At 37.5% G+C, this 21,232-nt stretch overlaps 2 long non-coding RNA genes across 3 annotated transcripts in view; one reads left to right on the forward strand and one right to left on the reverse strand.

The window, feature by feature from the left end:
• The window catches only part of LOC125925526 (uncharacterized), a 38,946-nt gene extending 36,331 nt beyond the window's left edge, over positions 1–2,615 (forward strand). The window contains exon 4 of the long non-coding RNA XR_007458858.1: positions 2,464–2,615. This is a non-coding gene — a long non-coding RNA (uncharacterized LOC125925526). The remainder of the gene's footprint in view (positions 1–2,463) is intronic.
• LOC125925524 (uncharacterized) overlaps positions 1–21,232 on the reverse strand; it is a 401,134-nt gene that overhangs the window by 363,443 nt on the left and 16,459 nt on the right. The gene's annotated exons all lie outside the window — the stretch shown is intronic.

Raw genomic sequence — 21,232 nt, forward strand, 5'->3', positions numbered from 1 at the left:
CTTAAAAGGAAAAAACTTCTCAGGACCTTCAGGTAAAAGAAACAAATCATAAGGGCAATAAAATTAGATTGGTATAAGGCTTCTCTAAAGCAACATCAAAGCATAATAATAGGGACACAGCATTCTTACGAAATTCAAGAAGAGATGATGTGAACCAAAGATTTTTTTACATACAAAAGAACTTTTCCAGTTTCACAGAGATAGAAAAGCAGTTTTAAATATGTAAGAGCTAACGTAATATTGTATTTACAAACTCTTTCTGAGCAATAATAAGAGAAGGAGCTTCAACTAACCAAAAGATGATTGGAGAAACTTTGGCAAAAGGACTCAAAGTGAACATCTAATATGTAAAATTGAAGATTTAGAATGAAATCAAGGATGAGTCTATGAGTCCCAGAAGAGTAAGAGACTGTTATATGTCCCTATAAAGTAGAAAAGAGAATATGATCATTAATTTTTCCATAAATACTGGAGGGAGCAAAAAGATCTAACTTAAAATTTATAAACCAGACAGAAAACAATAAAAGGGGAATTAAAGGCATTATTAAAGGTATGGATACAAAACTATTAGGACAACAAAACAAAAATGCTTTTTAGAAAGAGATTTTTTAAGAGAGACAAAAGAGACATCCCTCATAAAGAAACATAGTATAATATAATGCATGTTAAAGTAAAATTATACTATATGATAAGAGTTGATGCCAAACAATTTCAGTAGAATCAATAAATATGAAAAAGATTAATTCATCTACTAAGAGAAAAATGTTTTCAAGTTGACTAAGTAAAACTGAACTCTATGTACATAAAAGTGCACTTAATCCAAAAGGCCAAGGGATAAGCAAATTATAAAAGATGCAAGGAGAGATAGAAAGATAGACACATGCCACAGGAGATCTTACTAGATCACTACCAGGACATGGCAGGTCGGGTGAACACAAAATAAGACATGTAAACATCATAATTAATAAGGTAGATTTTATGATACATAAAGAATATATCTTCTTCTATGCCTCAATAATACAGATACCCCCTTCTTCTTAATGGCACAGGGAATATGTAAAAAAACTGAGCATGTATTAGATGACAAAGAAAACATCTATAAATTCATAAAAAATCATATCACTAGTAACACTCTAATCATATTGAAATAAAAACATTGGAAACAAATTCAAAGTCAAAGGACATTCACCTTGAAATTTTAAAACCTACTAGGAAGGGAAATACAAACAGAAATTATAAAGTTTCTGAAAAACAATGAGGATAAAATTACAATATAAAAAGTGATGAGAGCAAAATGTCTCACCTTAAACATGTATAACAACAGAAAAGAAGAATAAACATAAATAAAATAAACTGTTTTTTAAAAGTTTATTTATTTGGAGAGAGAGATGGTAGGGGAGGGGCAGAGAGGAAGAGAGAGAATCCCAAGTAGGATTCATGATGTCCATGCAGAGCCTGACATGGGGCTTGATACCACGACCATGAGATCATGATCTGAGCGGAAACCAAGAGTTTGACGTTTAACTGACTAAGCCACACAGGTTCCTCAAATGAAATAAACTCTTGTGGCACCTGGGTGGCTCAGTCAGTTCAGCGTCTGACTTCGGCTCAGGTCACGATCTCACAGCTCATGAGTTCAAGCCCCGCATCAGGCTCTGTGCTGACAGCTCAGAGCCTGGAACCTGCTTTGGATTCTGTGTCTCCCTCTATCTCTGCCCCTCCCCCACTCATGCTCTGTCTCAAAAGTAAATGAACATTAAAAATTTTTTTTAAAATAAAAATAAACACACAGAAATAGCCAAGAAAACATTAAAAAGAAAGAGAGATGATGAAGAAATAGCTGTACCAGACCTTAGAACATACTACAAAGCCTTTTTAACAGTGCTGTCCAATACAGTAGTCATCAGCCACATGTGACTAAATGGAAATTGTCTATATCCACACTGTCCAAAATGGTAGCCACTAGCCACATGGGGCTAAATGAACACTTAGAAGATAGCCAATGTAACTAAAGAACTGGATTTTTAATTTCATTTAATTATACTAAATTTAATTTAAATAGCCACATGTGGCTAATGACTACCATATTAAATAAGGATAGTTTTATAAGTAAGTATGGTACTGGTACATGAATTAACAGACCAATTAAGTGGATCATCATGTCTAGAAATAGGTTTGCTCATATAAAATGAATCCAATATTTCATATATATGTACATATATACGTATATTACACACACACACACACACACACACACATATATATATATATATATATATATATATGCAGTAAAAGCTTGGATTGCGAGTAACTTGTTCTGCGAATGTGCCACAAGACGAACAAAAATTTCTAATAAATTTTAACTTGATAAATGAGTGATGTCTTGCAATATGAGTAGTACCTGATGCCAAACATCACATGATCACAACTGACCAGTTCTTCTCTCTCTCTCTCTCTCTGCAGGATTGTGGGTGAACATCTCCCATGCTCAGATGCTCAGATGCTCAGCAGAGATCAGTGATTTTTCAGAATGTTGGAAGGTGCCCACAACTGGCACTAGTGTATTTTTTGTCACTTCAAAGCACCTATAAACAGTCCTTTGCTTTTCCATCCAAGAGTGAGCCTGGGAATGCTTTGCTTCGTTCTAGGTCAGGCTGCCTGCAGACCCTTTCCTCTGCTGCCTTATTGCCAGTTACATTCAATACAGCCTATGAGAAGAGTTTATTAATACTGTGCTGTAGTCAACATCTGTTAGTGATAGTGAAATTTGTCTTACACAATAACCCTCCTCTCTCTTGTCTCCCTCACACCAGCCACAAAGGTTTTCAAAGGCAAGTGCAGGTTAATTTGTTTATTTTTCTTTATATTTTGTAGTTTCTTTATTGTTTTGTATTATATTACCATATTATAATCATTTTTATATGAATATTTTTTGTTTGTGGAATGAATCAGCTGAGTTTCCATTATTTCTTATGGGGAAATTCGCTTCGATATACAAGTGCTTTGGATGACAAGCATGTTTCTGCAACAAATTATGCTCACAAACCAAGGTTTTACTGCATATGAAAATTTGATATGTGAAAGGCATTATCTCAAATCAATGGGCAAAGAAGAACTTTGTAAAAAATGGTGAAACAAGTAGATAGTCATTTGGCAAAATGTAAAATGAGATTTATTCCTTACACCATAATCAAGAATGAATTGCAAATGTATCAGTGATCTAAATGTAACAAATGAAGCCATACAAGTATTAGATGGAAACATGGATGAATTCCTCTTTATTAACCTTGGGATAGAGGAAAACTTTCTTATTTTCAAAATCCAGATTCAATACAACACTGATAAATTTGACTATATAAAAATTTTAAAAAAACTTTTAAATAGGAAATCAAAATATCATCATAACCAAATGAAAGACAAATGACAGAAAAACATCAGAGGAAATATCATTTGCAAAAATATTAGAGTAAAATATTAATATCCATCATATATATAAAGCTTTGAAAAATTGAGAAAGAGGGGTGCCTGGGTGGCTCAGTCGGTTAAGTATCCGACCATGCCTCAGGTCATGATATCAAGGTTCATGAGTTCAAGCCCCGTGTCAGGCTCTCTGCTGACAGCTTGGAGCCTGGAGCCTGCTTCAGATTCTGTGTCTCCCTCTCTAACCCTCCCCCATTCATACTCTGTCTCTCTGTCTCTCTCTGTCTCTGTCTGTCTCTCTCTCTCAAAAATAAATAATAAAAACATTAAAAAAAGAAAAATTGAGAAAGAAAAGATTTTATAATCTATGGGAAATCAGCCAAACTATAAAAACATAACTGACCAAAAAGTGGCTTTTAAGTGCATGAAATATGTTCCATTTTACTTATATGAAGAGAAATACACATTAAACCTCACTGTGATAACTTTTTTCAGCCATTGTACTGACAAAAAAAAACCTCAAAGGCTTACAATACATTGTTGGCAAGACCTGCTCACATACTGCTGATGGGAACACAAAATGTCACAACTCTTGGGGGATGGAAGGGATTTGGCAATATTTAACAAAATTCTATATGTAGTTGTCTTTTGACACAGTAATTCCATTTTCTGGAATTTACCCTGAACAACATGAAAATATATGCAAGAGGTTATTCATTGCTTCATTATTTGTAATTGCAAAATATTGGAAACTACCTAAATGTTCAAACATAGGAGACTGGTTGAATATACTATGTTATATGCACACAATGTAGCAGTTTAGTTTCATGTAGTTGCAAAATAGAGTGAGGAAAACCTCAGTGAGGCAATAAGGAGTTACTTCCAGAATACGTTAAGTGAAAAGAGCAGAGTGTAAAAGCATATACTGTATCAATTGTACATTTCCCATATTTGACCATTCTAGCATGACTATATGAGAAATATCTTTATTCATAGGAAACCCACAGAATATTAAAGAATTAAAGGGAATGATGTATGTAACCTACTGAGAAGTGGTTCAGAAAAGGTAGTGAGAAAGAGAAAGAAAAAAGAAAGGCAAATGTAACATATTGTTAAAATTGGTGAATCTGGGTGATCTAAAGAAGTGCAGAGGAGAATCTGTATGACGTCTCTTGAGCACTCCCAGAACACCCTCTGTTAGCTTTCATCTCTGTTCATACACTGATTGTGAGTTGCTTAATTCCCATTGACCTTTGTACTCCCTTATTCCAGCAGGATGTGATAAATAGGAAGCTCTCAACTAGAGCATGAATGAATTAATGAATAATAAAGAGATTAGAAGAGAGAGGTTATGTGGATTGATTTCTCCAGGGAAGATATCTCAGAGAAGGTAAAATATCTTAAAAATTGCCAAAACTGGAGACAAAACAGAGTGGATATGGGCAATGAGGACAACTTAACCAAGGCACAACGGCAGGTGTGAATCCATAGGGCTGAAGACAGGGCCATTATGATAGAAGGCCTTGGAACAGAATTAGTGGGAAACACATTTAAAGAGCTGATGAAGAGAATCAGACCACAGAGACACTACAAATGGAGGCAAGAAGTTTGGGGAGACACCAGACATTCCCATAGGGTTCTTGGGTAATAATACATAGCTCTTTCGGTTGACCTATTCACGCTGGGGAAAAAATGGGCCAGTGGTGAAAACCCTCTGTTTCCCTCTCTGACACTGGTCACTGATTGGGCTTAGACTTCCCAATTGCTCAGATCTTCCTTCTGAATTTTAAGACGGGAATCTACACAGATGGCAGCTTGGTGTCACCTCAGCATTACATGGCCACAGGAAAACGTCACAGTGTTGGGTTGTGTTGTGTTTTGTTTTCTTTGTTTATCCACCGCCCAAACCACGTTGTTTCATGCTCAGAGAGTTTTTGTTCTGATAAGACAGTATGAAAAAAGAAAAAAAAAAAAAAGATAATCTTAAATAGGTTTTAACTTTAAAGGACAGCAAACAAGAATTTCATCTCCCGTGATTAACTAGGCACAGTTTATGCTCCATGAAGTGCCAAACAAAGCTTAGCCTAAAAAATGTTGAATGCTTTAAGCTGTACAAGCATTTGTTTCCTTGAATGGGCAGAAGTGACTACCATGAACACGGACAAAACTTTAATTGAGGGATGTGCACAGCTGCCTTAGTTACGTAAGGGTTACCAGGTCCACAATTTTTTTTCAGTAATTTTATTTTTTCCTGGAAAGATCAATATTAAAGCATGGTGGGTGTATGTCTATGGAAGATTCAACACGTAAGAATATAATTATCAGATACAGATAGTGACCAGATTGACTTTAGCACCACATGACAAAGAGCAGAATGGGGAACCACTTAGAACTAAGAGAGCAACCCTTTCCCCTGCAGGCCCAGCCAGGGAAGAAAGAACACAAGTGAAATTCAGAAAAAGAAATGGTCAGTCATTCTTTCATTTGATGTGTATGTACTATCATAAGAAGATGTTTATTTTTAAACATATCTATTTTAAACTTGTCTATATCCTCAAATTATTTATAAGTGCCTCTTTCAAAATTCCCATACACTCAGTTGTCTACATGCCAATGTACTTGTAAATTACTTTAGTTAAATAACTCCTCATTCAAAAAATAGTTATTAAATATCTAAGAAGTGCCAAATACTACTCTGTGCACTGGGGATATAAGCAGGGAAAAAAAGTCAAAGACACAATCTCTGCCCTCAGGAGCTTACATTCCAGTAGGGAGTGATAAATCTGAAGGATGTATCTAAATATGAAATATGGTGTCCTGGTGATGGCATAGAGTATGGAGAAAAATGAAGCATGGGGAGGATAGGAAGAGTTGAGGCAGCTGCAGTTTTAATTAAGGTTTTCAGAAAAGTCTCACTGAGAAGGTACTTGAGCAAAAACTTGAAGGATGTGATGGATGAGCCATGTAGACAACAGAGGAAAAGTGTGGGGAAAGAAAGGAGGGAGTGCCCAACACTCACCAGGTGATTTCTCAGAGAGCAAGGACGGTGGGCCTGGGGCAGGGAGGGCTAGCGGAAGGGTGATGGAAAGAGTCAGCAAGGAGCCAAGCACGAGCCTTGGCCATTTCAGGTAAGGATGTTGGCTTTTATGCATAATAAACTGAGGAGCTAAGAAAGGATTTTGAGGTAAAAGAATGACAGCCTGACTTAGGTTTTAGAAAGTCACTCTGGTGGCAATGTAGAGAACAGATCACAGGGAAGGAAATCAGGGGCAAGGAGACCAGTACGAAGGTTACTAAATAATCCATAAAGGAGACGGTGCTATCTAGGTAAACGGACCTGCAGTGAAGTGGATGCATTTTGAAAGTAGAGAATTTTTTTTTATGTTTATTCATTTATTTTGAGAGAGAGAGAGAGAGAGAGAGAGAGAGAGAGAGAACAAGCAGGGGATGAAGAGAGAGAGAGGGAAAAAGAGAATCCCAAGCAGGCTCCACACTGTCAACACAGGGTCCAATGTGGGGCTTGATCCCACAAACTGTGAGATCATGACCTGAGCTGAAATCAAGAGTTGGACACTTAACTGACTGAGCCACCCAGGCTCCCCATCAGAGAATTGTTTTAAATCAATTTGCTTTCCTCTTAATAGAAATCTTTACATTGAGGGAATAGGTGTTTTTTATGAAGGTCTGAAAGGAAGGAATGTGTGGACATAGAACAAAAAAAAAAAAAAAAAAAAAAAAAAAAAAAAGTCTCAGGCTGCCTAAAAGACACAACATGGAAAATCTAGAAAGGAAAGAAGGATACAGAGAAGTAGGAGCACTTCAAAGAGACATGGGCCACTTTGTAGTTTTTCTTAGGGACTGTGTGAGAGAAATACCTGTTAGGCCACTGGGCTTTTCCCCAGTCCTTGGCTGTTAGGGCTCCATCTGGACCCCAGCTTAATGCCTCTGGGAGAGCAAAACTAAGTCTATCTCTGGGAGCTCTTATTAAAGTAATCAGGGAAAGAGTAAAAGGAGAGAGAACTGAAGACAAAAACAAAGAAGAAATCCAGGGAAAAGAAACAGAAGGAGGAGAGAGAAAGGAAAGAAAACCTTCAGGAAGAAAACAAAGACAGGCATGGACACTCTTCTAACAGTGTCACAAGCACTGGCCCCGGCTTCCTCTCTGTGACACTCCTAGTCCCAGCGGCAAACATCTGACGGAGAGCACACAAGAGTATGGTTGAGCAGGGTGAAAAGATTTCTGCCTACCCTGATCTGACAAACTTTGTGCATCTAGGGGACAGACTGGTTATATTTCAAATATAATCATTGGCTTTTTCTGTAATAGTAGAATAAAGATTCAAATGCTTTATACCATCACTGCATTAACTCAAATTGTTTTAATTCCCTTTGATTGTACTGTTATTTTCAGCTAGAGATGTGGAAAATCATTGACTATAGAAATCAGAACTGGATGAGATTCAAACCAAAACTTCATTGGAACCTGGTTAATATGATCAATTTAGACAGCTAAAGTAGATAATTCAAGCTTCCAAGTAGATTTTATTGGATCAAGAAATCATACAAAAATGAGTAATCCAGTTTGGCTGTCGGAATTGATCACGCAAATCAGATAATTGCAAAATCTCTCCCTTATTTGTGCTATGTAGATACAGTTCAATTGTAGAAAGGTAGCTTTGAGAAATCCTAATGGGATTACATTGGCCGCAGACTTTTAAATTCTCAGCTCTTCTCCTAGCGACTTGTTTGAATAGAAATATGGTTTGCAATCCAGCACTGAGGACAAATGGTGCTGGAGTGTTTATTATTATTTTGTGGGCTCTTTCAGCTTTTTATCACAGTTCATGTCCCTGTCATGGTCCTAACGTCAGGTTGCTAGGTCATTACTTTTCTTCCTCCTCTTCTTGACACACATCTGGAAGCTCACCAGCCCTTTTTCTATCCAACCTCTGAGTAGGCCTATTTAGAAAGTCAGTGCCAAGCAGCAATTCTGAGTAACAGCCCTTCTCCCCACTCTTGAATTTCTCCCCTTCCCCTCCCCCAGCACAAACTTTGCACTCCTCTACCTGGCTCTACTTTGGGACTGACACAAGGGAGAGACAACAAGGCAATGCAAAACAGCGTCAGGAACAATGGTGCCTCTACACATCTGACTACATTATACTTGCTCCTTCTACCACCCCATTTCTATCTCTCATGAGTCATAGACCCTAAATCCCATTTGTTTTCCCCTCCCCATTATATAAGTAGTTGCCCTGTAAAATAACCAGCACAACAGTGCTTAATAAGTGCGAGGTACTGTTTTAGCCACAATATACATATTATGTATATCATATATATTATATATATTAATTATATATTTAATCATTTAATCCCCATTCAAGTACTACGCACTTGACAAGTACTAAGAAGCTATTTTTGGCCACCATTTATAAATGAGGAAACAGAAGTACCACTAAGTAACTTGCTCAAGGTCACACTGCTCACAAGTAGGAACTCAAGGCCAGGTGATCTGGCTGCAAAGCCCATGTTTGTAACTGCTCTCCCTCAGCTACATCTCAGCAGAGCCTACTACAGCTATGTGCACATCTCCTGGCCTAGCAAACAACAGAGTGGTTTTTTCTGCTGGTTTCTCTAAAGGAGGACAATAGACCCCCTCCACAGCATGCAGGGAACTTGGAGATTGCCTCCCTTCCCAAGGCCCAGGAGTCATAAGTGCACCCCCTGGGGCTGTGAGGGCAGAATCAGGACCAGTGCTGATATTGCTGGAGCCCCTGCTCCCCCTGAGTTCCCCTCCCTCTGTTCTCAAAGGCTGTGGAAGCATTGGAGGAACTAATGAGCAATTGTAAAGTGCTTAATTCTCATTCCAGTGGCCAAGAGTCACAGGTTAATGTGTGGCTGGAGATTCTGAGGTGTAGCTAAAAGGAAGCTTACAGGGCTGAACATTAACTCAACTGTACTTTCTAAGGTGCCAGGCACTAGACCAGCTGTTGGTGTTCTCAGTACTCCTATCTGTTTCATTCCATGACAATCATTAGCTTCTTCTTCTTTTACTCACCTTGTTTTATTCACTTATTCATTTGGCTTTTATTAAGTACTTATTGGGTATCATGAGATAATGTGCTGAGTTGGAGGATACAAAGTTAAAATATAATCTCTGGACCGTAGTTCCTCATATCAACTGAAGAGCCATTGCATGGTGACTCATCCCATACTTGATATCCTTTTTTTGTGGCAATGCATGTCTCTTTGTTCATACAGGCTCAAAAAAGTAACTCCCTGAGAACCAAACCCTTGACCATTAAGAAACCCTTTTAATACTAAACTCCAGCCAATACTTGCATAGTTTATCAGTTTAGGGCTTTCATTTCTTTGACTCTTGCAGAATTCTCCACTTACAAATTTTGCTGTTGTTGAATCAGAGGAGAGGATAGAGGGTATGTCAATATATATGTCTTAGTAATTGTTCCAAATCAGCTTCTTAGCAGAATCAGTTTGAGAAATTAATCTTTGAAGTCTTGATTTCCTCATTTGTAAAACTGGATAAGAATGTCTAATTTGAAGATTATAGTGAAGATTAAATGAAATCATTGTGTATAAGATGCCTATATAATAGATACTAAAATGGCAGTGGAGAAAGAGGAAAGGAAGTGGGGAGGAGAATTTATACCGTGTGATTTTTGCAGGCGTAAACATACAGCAATAGAGTAAACCTCTATGACCAGTGAAGGACCAGGATGATGACTTTCTAAAATAAACAAAGGGTTTTTTGGTTGTTTTTAAACTTTGGAGAACTTTTTATTGAAGTGCAGGAAACTTTTCTATATTTTTAAGTTCTTTAATTATACTCGCTCTTGGCTTTCTTTTTTCTCTTAGCCTAAACCCAATTCCCACCACATTATTTGGAATGATATTTTCTGTAGTCATTGTTCTCCCAATTCTCTTATGGGAATACAGCGCTTTATTTTACATGTGGTGCTTTTTATTCTCTTCACTTAAAAATATCTCTGGGACAAGAGATGAGCCCACATATTTCTGCTTTTTAATAAAAAGTCATTTCATAAAGCCATAGTGACAAGTAGATTGAGAAAACGCAAGATTCCTGGTTTCAAAGCCCACTTTTACATTACGTAAAAAGTATTTGAGGCCAAGAAACCACAGAGAAAATGGGAAAGAGACATAAATATATACTTATCCGACTTTTAGGAAAATATACATAAGATGACTAAATATGAGTTCAATAGCCGGCTCAGAATACAATAGGAATAATTACAGAGCTGGCTTTGAAAGATAGACAAAAGCATCCTGATCTGGTTTTCTGGGGCTCATGGAAAGCTTACTGTAAGAGACAAAATATATTTAAGAAACTGCTAAAGATCCAGCAATTGAAAATGTTTCAAGTTAAAACCAACCAGTGTTAAGAATAATACAGGCCACTACAGTAAAGTGGGGAGAGGGTATAAAATTTTTACATGCAAAAAGCCTTCAAAAAATTATAGAAATCTAGTACAAGGGGCTTGGAGGCGCCATATGTAAAAATAAGTGGAAGTAAGGTCAGAGATTTTAGCTTTAGCAATGACCACAAGGATTATATGCCAAACCACAGGAAAATATTTCAGTGGAAAATAATGGGCTCTTGAAATATATTTTCAGAATAAAGGAGAAAAGGTAAAAGCTGTTCTCCTGACAAAATATAGTGAGAAATTGAAGATGAGGGAGAAGAAATGACATGAATAGTAGTAACCCCAGAGATTTTTACTTCTTTGAGGAGTACCAAGAGAAGGGGAGCAGGCCAACACTGGGAACCCATTGCCTGGAATAACCGGGAAATGTTTTCAAGCGAGATAGTAGAAATCAAAACCGCGTCAGGAACAGGCAAAAAACTGATCAGGCGAAATATACACCGGGTCTTAATAATATATCATTATTATCAGATTGATAGCATACTCTTCCACTATATCAAAACCTTTTGTAGTAAAGGGATCATATAAAAAGATCAATAAAACAACTCTTTAAAACAATAAAGCAAACATATACCATATGTTTTAAAGGAAATGAAGAAAAAATAGTTAAGATGTAAGTCTGTTTAGGTCTCTTTTGCTAGATTAGATTAGTAAGAATTCAAAACAGAGGTAAACATTATGTTTCTAAAGGTTGGGAATTTAAAAGCAAAGGAGCCCAGGCAGTACGTACTGAAGATCTGGCAGTTTTCTGGTTAATTTGTTTAATATGCATAGCCTCCAAATCTTTTTTTAACTTGTACTAGTAAAAATTATCTTTCTATAATATTTAACTATGTATTGCCAAGTTTCCACTTTGTGCTTTATGAATATAGCATAAGATATTTCAGCAGTATGTGTACCAATAAATTATGAAATGGAATGCATATTACACAAATACACATTAAATTCTATGGACATGACGAAGAATAGGCAGAAAATACTCACACATCTAAACCCTTTCCATATATATCAACTTACTTATTCCTTACAAAAAGGCTGTAAGGTAAATTCTGTTAGCATCCCCATCTTATAAGTAAGAACACAAGGGTTCCAAGATTAGACTGAATTGCCCAAAATTGCAGAGGCAGTAGCTTTTATTTGAATCTAGGTTGTCTGGTGTCCATGGTCTCCTACCTACTGTTATTCAGCCATCAAATAAACAGGGAGATACATATACTTATAAAATCTCTCTGTTCAAAGCATGAAAGGCATGGGATGAGGGCAAAGGAAGGTATATCTAATTGTGTGGTAAGAGTGAGGGAGGGTTAGGAAAGTCTTTGAAAGTTAAGTAGGAATTCATTTAGGTAAGGAGAAGGACATTCTTGCAGGCATAAACATGGCAGGAGAGAACACACATTTGGAGAATGGGAGATTACAAATACTTAAATGTTACTAGTATACAAACAAAAGCATGTAAATTAACTTTTTTGTTTTGCAAACTCGCTGCAAAGTGAGTTGTCCTATGCAAATTTATCCTTCTTTATGTGAAGCCAAAAATGTATTCCCTTCAAGTGAAGCAGACTTTCACATTAACTCTAAGAGATTATAACTGATTGGTGTCCTGGAGGTAGATTAAATTTCATCAGGATAGCCGATCACTTCAAATTCCAAATATTTTGATTTTACCAAAAAGTAAAGAGATTAAATATTTGGCCAGTCTAAACCAGGTTTCTTTTATATTCTATCTGTGTAATCCAGCCTTAAAAATATTCTATCTGCCTGCTGAACACCGTTCTCTTTGTTTCCATTAGCATGTATGTTCTTATAATCTGTTTTTAAGTTATTTGGTCATTTAAAAAATACCATATTATGGTCTATTTTCTCACAGAATCTTTAATGAAATAAATATGAATACAAATACAGACAGCAATATAATGAACTAACTCTACATTATTAAAATGGATTAGACTGCTAACTCCTAAATCCGTTAGTCTCTCATAGAGACTCAAAATCATCGGGGTCTTTTTTTCTTTACTTCTTAGACAATGAGTCATATTCTCAATGAAATAGTTTTCTTGAAATGCTTTAGAATTCCCTCTAGAAAGAGTTTATATTTAATGTTCTAGTGCATAACTGGTGTCCCAAATAAACAGAACTGGACAATGAGTTTTGAGACTGATTCCAAATTAGTTTTGACCCAACTTCATGAAAAGCATGGAATGAGGACCGAGGAAGGCATAGCAAACTGCATGAGGGGAAGGAGAGAGGGTTAGGAACTTGTGTCATTTCTGCCCATGCTTTTTTGAGGTAATAGACTCTTCTCCACTTTAGAAGAGTTGCCTTATGGAGAAATTCTATAAAATTGCTTTAAGCTGTATAGTAAAAAATACCAATCTTCTGAGTTTATAATTTAGCATGGGCTAAATTGAAGTCTTGTACACTCCATGAGAGCATGATATATGTCTGTTTTACTTATATTTTACATTTGCCTGCCCAAAACATCTGTGGACACTACTTTAAACAATACTAAATACTGATGCATAAATCAAAATAGTTCATATACTTGAAAGAATTTAAATTCAATATATTGTATAACTTTAACTTCACCATTCCACAATTTAGCTTCTTTGTAATTGGTCCAAATTCCCTATAGTTTTTTTTTTAACTTTATTTAATTATTTTGAGAGAGAAAGAGAGAGAGAGAACACATAGAGGGGGGAGAGAGAGAGAGAGAGAGAGAGAGAGAGAGAGAGAATATCCCAAGTAGGTTCAGTGCTGCCAGGGCAAAGCTTGACTCAGGGCTCAATCCAACAAACTGCGAGATCATGACCTGAGCCAAAATCAAGAGTCCCTGTAGTTTTTAATAAATTTGAATTATGTCTAACGATGGCATCATTAGTTGAGATAAATTTCATTACTTGGTATTAATATAATGAGCAAGATTAGTAAATTCATTGTAATATATTATACTTATTTATGGATCTGTCGCATCACATAAAAATGTAAGTTTAATACAACAGAGAAAATACACCATTAAAGGAGAATAAACTGGAACAGACTCACTAGAAAATGTTAAACTTTTTTGGTGGATTTTGGTTTTGTTAAATTCTTAAATATGTTTGGCCTAACACATTTCCCTTTAATTCCCTTAATATACCCTGTGGATTTCCAAAGAAATGTGAACCGTATGTTTCTGATTCATTTATACTTAACTCATCAACGTGTTTGGTAAAAATGATTTGAAGCACAAAGCCCCATGAACAGTTTTTGTGGGCTCTTTTATTTTAGTTAGTAAACAACTGGAATCTGAACCCAGAAATCTCGGGGCTTCATTTAACACTCAAATTCCATAAAGAATGAGAGAGTTCTTAACTGGGTCAGGCACACTTTGCCTTTGACGGCACCTCGTTCCAAATCTTGCAGCTGAGAATTATTATTTTGATAGTTTACTCTATTTCTTGTCACTTTTATTTTAGAGAATATAAACCTTTGATGGTGCAAAATGTGTCTGAGTCAAGACTAGATAACACCCCATCAGCTGTTTGCTTACTCAGGCCTAGGTAAGTGCAGTAACTGCCCAGAGACCCTGCTCTTCAGCTGGAGTCCGAAAGGAAGGCTTTTCTCTCTCAGTAGTAAATTAAGAGTAGCAAGCAGTGTAATTCTGTAATCTGCCATGACCCACCCACTACAACTTGTTTATTTATGTGGAAAGAGAAAAAGAAATTTTTACCTGACCTTCTCCAGGATGTGGGCGAACAAGCATAAAATTATCTATTCAATGACTCTTTTCACCAACCTATTTATTCCTCAGTTTTCTAGTCTAACCCCAGCATCTTTGAGAAAGCATAGGAACACATCCATTCTCTTTCTCTATTTGGGAAAATGTACACTAAAGTCTAGGTCTGAGTATTTAATTAAAAATGTGTAGTCCCAACATTCTGACTAGTTGCTCTCTGCCATTAGCTTATCACCCCGTGGGGTTTTATTTTTCTCTCTAAAATGGCTGACATCTTGTTTTTTGGAAATTAGCAACCACACCTCCTGTTCCTCCTCCTTCTTCACGGGCATTCCTCCAAGAGCTGTCAGATCCCAGTTACCCTGTGGTTTGTATTTATAAAGACCTTAACACTCTGTAAAACATTAGAGATAATCTGCTTACACTGATGTGTACTTTCCCTCCACCTACCCCCACTACCCCTCATTACCCAACCCCACACCTTCTCTGTTTCTTCTAAGGACTCCTTTGGAAACAAGATCTTAGGTCTAGAGGCATTCCTTTCCTTCTGCTACTCATTGCAAATTAGAAATAAGAATCCTCTGGCTATGAGATATATGTGATTTCTGTAGAAGAAACTTAAAAACAGAGGATTAGCATGCCAAAATCAGAATAATCCTAAGGAAATGCCTAAGGAGAAGAACAGCTCCCTTTCATCAATTCGCTCTGGGATTAGAGGTAGATGAAGCAGATATGTGTGGTATTTGCAGGAAAAGAAATGTGCTTTTCAACACAGAGCATAAAATCTACCTTCTAAATTTCAGAAGCAGAAGTCCTGATCTTTTATCAAACTACAGGGGTTTAACTTATCGGGGGAAAAAATACAGTGAAAGAAAACTGTGGGGAAATAGGTCCTGAGCCACTCATTTAGAAACATTTCTGGACTGAGGTATTATAGAAAACAAGGCATTAGATGGAAGTGTGTGACCTGTCACTTATAATCATTAAGGACTTTTTTATTCCCCTGTTTGTATAAATTATTCTGCCTTATGAAGGTACAAAGTCTGCATGGCCTCACTCTCCAGGGGGAAAGGAAGAAATTCCTAGGACTTCTATATACTTTTTTACTTTCAACCTCATCTTCTAAAGCTCTCTCTGAAAATATATTATATAATGTGAACAACACACTAGTTGTGTAGCACATATGTAGATTTTACAGATAAATACGCAGATATTGAATGAACAGCCTCAATATGTCCTTTGTTTTGTTTTGTTTGACTAGTGGGGATGCATAATCAAAATATGTTTGGAGCTGACTGACATAGAAGTGAATCCTGGACTGGTCATTCTGGATCTGGGGCATAGGTCCAGACCTGTTACCACATAGCTGCTTTCCCCTGGACAACTTACTTATGTCTCGGAATCTCCATGTAAAATTTCAATATTAAATTAGATACTGCCTGAGGTCCCTATTGGCAAAATGCTAGTCATGTGCTGTACACACGTTTGCTAAAACCAATAGCTTGAAATTCATAGTCACTTGCAACTGAACAGGTTGTAAGGGTGAACAAGATTGTCACCAAGTATAACAGTAAAAAAAAAAAAAATTGAAATCTTCTATTCTCACTTTTATAACGAGGACACCAGTCAAAGCTCCAGTCTACTCTACTAAATGGTTACATGTTGGATACAACACCATCTCCTTTTCAGGACTTGCCTGGTGGTGAGTTTATGGGCATAACTTATGCACACAGCATAAGAAAAGTTATTAATGGTCATAAGTTGGGAGCAAATGAAGATTCACCTGTTGAAGATGAAGAAAAAACAACAACATAATTTAGAGCCAGCTTTGATAACTATTCTTCTAGGGCTTCCTTAGTTGCATCTTCATATTTCTACTATACAGAACTTTTTGGATTTTATGGTTTATTCAAAGCCATTTTCTTAAATTCTTACAATTCCTTTTCTTAAATAGAGATTCTTAAATGTATCCCTTGTGAGTTCAGAAAGCCACTGCTTATGTTCAGTTGATCAAGGCCTACCCTCTAACTACACTGGTCAACTATAAATAACATGGCATATATTTCATTCATTTCCTTTCAAAAGTAAAAGATCCTTATATGACATATTTCTCTACTATATCTTTCATTTCTTAAAAAGAAAAATCAGTGTTTATTTTGAATTTATTTTGAAGTCTTTTTTTTTTTTTTATTTGAGAGAGAGATTGAGCACTGAGTATAGAGCCCAACGGAGGGTTTGATCCCACAACCCTGGGATCACGACCTGAGCGAAAATCCAGAGTTGAACACTCAACCAACTGAGCCACACACGTTCCCCAGTGTTTAATTCACCTTGGATCCTTCAAAGTGCCAATCATGGTATTTTTCACAGAGCAGATGCTCAAAACATATACTGAATGAATGAATGAATGTGCAAGAGGAGAGCAGTACCTTTCTAAAACCCAGAAGAGCTTTCCCAAAATGTAATCTGTGGACCATTTGAATCATTTGCTCTTTTGAGGACTTATTTAAATGTACTTTATTGGGCTCCACTTCAAACCTATTGAATCTCTCATTAATAAGCTTACCAAGAGATTGTGGGCATACAACATTTGGGAACCACTGACCAAAAGCAATGTCAATGTGGTCATTTGACAGTAAGGATCTTAGTGTAGTGGTACAGGGTTAGGGACCAACTGAAATAGTGACTGTAATAATGGTTATAATGTATTGAGTACTTGTGACATGCCAGGTTTTGTTTAAAGCATGTTTTATATAAGCGTATTTATTTAATCTTCATATGAATCCTTATTTATTAGGTACCATTAACAGGTCCATTTTACTGATAAGATAACGGAGGCACAAAAAAGGGTAAGTAACTTGCCCATGGTCACACAATGAGTAAATGGTAGAGCCTAGATTCAAACCCAGGCAATGCAGTTCTCAAGTCCACACACTTAACCAGTAGATTAAACTGCCTGACAGGAGAAGGTGGGGAAAACAAAGTTCTAAGGAGTTCAAGGGAGAAAGAGATCACTGTGCTGCCAGAAAAAGAAGTCTTCTATCAGAGAAAAAATTAATGATGTGCTTCTGTGACTGCGAGCTATTGAAACCCTCTGTGAAGATATGATTTGATGGCCTTTTCCTGAACAGCAGTTGCTTAGCTATTCACATACCCAATACACTCCAATCACCAATGTCATTCTTGGGAGTTGATGGCCCCGGCCGATCTTAGTATGAGCTGTCACCCAGGGAACCTGGGTTCTCAGTGTGGGGAAAGTTTAAGAGTTATAGGGAAGTTCAGACAAAAGACCAGATATCTAAGTGGAATTAAAGATTCCATGTAGGGTATAAATAGAAGTGTAATTTTAGAAAAACATAAATTAATAGGGTGCCTAGGCGGCTCAGTTGGTTGCGCGTCTGACTTTGGCTCAGGTCAGGATCTCACGGTTTTTGGGTTCAGGCCCTGCATCAGGCTCTGTGCTGACAGCTCAGAGCCTGGAGCCTGCTTCAGATTCTGTGTCTCCCCCTCTCTCTGCGCCTCCCTGCTCATGCTCTGTCTCTCTTTGTCTCTCAAAAATAAATAAACATAAAAAAAAAAGAAAAACATAAATTAATATATTCTTCACTGTGGACACATTGAAAGTGAGAGCAAAGAATTTCTTGTATGCCTTGATGTTGGCCCAGGTTATATGAGATTTATCAAAATGAAAGGAATATGGAAATGTAGACTCCAGACCAAGTCATTTCTCATGCAGTTTCCTGGAGGCTGGGAACAGTCCCTGACTTGAGTCCCCGACTTGGGTTTAGGGTAGTTGTACAGCCAGAGGAGGTGCTGACAGGCTCTTCACACCTCAGTCCTCTCTGACAAGGAAGGGCTAAGACCCATTCACTTTCTTTTCTGCTCTGGTTGCAATACCCAATTGTCATCCACAAGAGGGATATAATGCCAAATATGCACTTCTGAGGCAGCTTCACGGTGCTCTGTTTCCTTTCCATGAGATATGAGGAACTTTGATCTCAGTAGACAAGGGGAACAGGTATAGAAGAGAACTAAGACCCAGAATGATCTGTGTTATCGAGATGGACACACGCTTCTAGTCATCAAGCATTTTTTGAATGCCTACTATATGCGGGCATAATGTTAGTCTCCAGTAGGAGCATTTCCTGCAAGTGATGTGGAAAAGTATCTAATAGGGCAAGAAGTAATGGGAATAAGCCAGATTCTGCTCACTAGATCTGGTGAACAAACACAAGAAAGCACATAAAATAGATCATTCTTCTGAGGGATGCCCTTGGACACTGATTAGAGTCCCACGGTAAGGTTTTTAAAAAGAGAGAGAAAAAATATTCTTTTTCCCTCAACAAGGTAGGATTTTTTTTTTTTTGAGGGAGAGATAGACAGAGAGCAGGAGAGGGTCACAGGGAGAGGGAGAGAAAGAATCTCAAGCAGGCTTCACGCCCAGTGTGGAGCCCAATGTGGGGCTCCATCTCACAATCGTGAGATCATGACCTGAGCCAAAATCAAAAGAGTCAGGTGCTCAACAAACTGAGCCACCCAGGCGCCCCTAGGATGTTTTTTTAAACCAAATACTAAACATAAACTTGACAAAGGGGAAAGGTCTTTGAAAAATATGCACCAAAAAGTAGCTTTCAGCATGAATATTTCAATATTACTCAGCATGCATTCAAAATGAAATGTGAATTATTCATTATCAAGGAAGTTCAAAGCCCTTCAACTGAATTTGTTTGACCTGTTTGGCAGCAAAATAAATGTGACGGTGGTCGGGTTCAGGCACCTGTCCGAATCCAATCACACTACATTTTCACAGTATCAACATTTAAAAGCCCCACTCATGTTGCATCAACAATAGCACATGGGAGCATCTCCTGAACATATGGCAACCAACACGTTACACAAACATGTTTGTTCCACAAGTTAGACAGTAGCTTTCCAGAAAATACAAGCCCAGCAAATGAAGAAGGGATTTGCATGTTGTGACTCAGAGCTCTACCACTCGAAATATATCACATGGCTTTGAGGAGTTAGGATGCATCTCGTTAACAGTTAGTACACTTTGCAAAGGCATGGACATCATTTCCCAGCTCAAATGGCAGAGAAGAGGCTAAAACACAGGTTTTCTGACTTTTAAATCAGTATATTTTCTATTACACTGGATGCTTGTCAGTTCAGTTTTCCATATCACTAAAGGCTGCTTACAGAGTTACCGCACACAGACCCCAACTTTTTTCCTACTCTCCTTTAATATATAAAGTGTGCCCTCTAGGTCAAGGTAACCTAGATTTGAGTGCACAACTCTGCCATTAACTCTGTGTACCCAAATAAGTCACCTGAGTTCTCTCAAAAATCAACCCATTTTTTTTCTAACTTGTAACTATATTGACTAAGTTGAAGGGGTTTTGAAAGGATTGTATGAAGATTCTTGAAAATTGCAAGCACCATGCAAGTATGTTAGCATCAATAACAATAATCATCTTTCTGAGGTTAAGGATCATAGACATACTTGTCCAACTGAAGTATCCTGTGTATAGTAGTAATAACTAGACATTATTAAACACTTGCTAGGCATTGGGCACTGTTCTAAACGCTTGTGTAAACTGATTTAATCTTTATCATATCTTTACCAAAGCCTATGAAAGAGTTGCTATTATTATTCCCATTCTACATACAGATATCTGAGGCTCAGAGAGGTCACTAGAGGAACTGAGATTCTAGGCCCAGAGACCCCACTTCATGGTCAGTAATGCATATAATGTATGATATAATTAATAGCAATGTAGCAGTAGTCAGCAAACCCTCACTCTGTGTCTGGTTTCAGAGACCTCCTAGACAGAGCCTGGAACCAAACACATGCTCGTGAAACACTCTGCTAAACTCATTGATGAGCAGCATGTTCTGTCACAAGTCTCTGAACCTCCCCCCACCCCCCAACTGAGAGATGTGTATGAACCTTAGGGAGAAAACACATTTTGTACCGGTGTAATGGGCCATTAGTGGTATCCATTAAGAAACAAATGCTATCCTCAAATAAATAGTTAATGTGGTTTGTTCTGCTCTTGCTTTACCCTTTCTGTGGTCTATTAGGTTTTAATATCAAAATATAACTTGCTGATTACTTTCCCATGAATATAAGAGGAGATGCGGCAAGATTGATGCAAGGCCATGAAGACCACTGTGGGTCTATCCAATAATTCTGCCATGTCACACAAGACCCAGGGAATGGCTCCACTGGCAGATCCTTTCATTTGCCATCTGCTGAGGCCCCACATCTTTGGCCAACCAGCAGGCACTCACCCTCTGTAGCTGGTCTGGGTAACAACTTTTAAGGCGTGAAACAATGCAAGCCTGAGACATTAGCATTACCACCTGTAGCGGGTTGAATATTGTCCTTCTGGTATCTTTATTTGGAAATAGGATCTATGCAGATGTAATTAATTAAACATTCTGAGATGAAATTATCCTGGATTTAGAGTGGACATGAAATCCAATGAAGGGCGGTCCTTACCAAAGAAAAGAGAGGAAGATTTGGGCACAGAGACACCCAGGCACAGAGGAGACAGAGATACAGGCAAGGATGCCATGGGAAGATAGAGGCAGAGATTGGAGTGATGCAGAACAAATCAAGAAACACCAA

The sequence above is a fragment of the Panthera uncia genome, chromosome F1, assembly GCF_023721935.1.
Source record: "Panthera uncia isolate 11264 chromosome F1, Puncia_PCG_1.0, whole genome shotgun sequence".
Classification (NCBI taxonomy): Eukaryota; Metazoa; Chordata; class Mammalia; order Carnivora; family Felidae; genus Panthera; species Panthera uncia.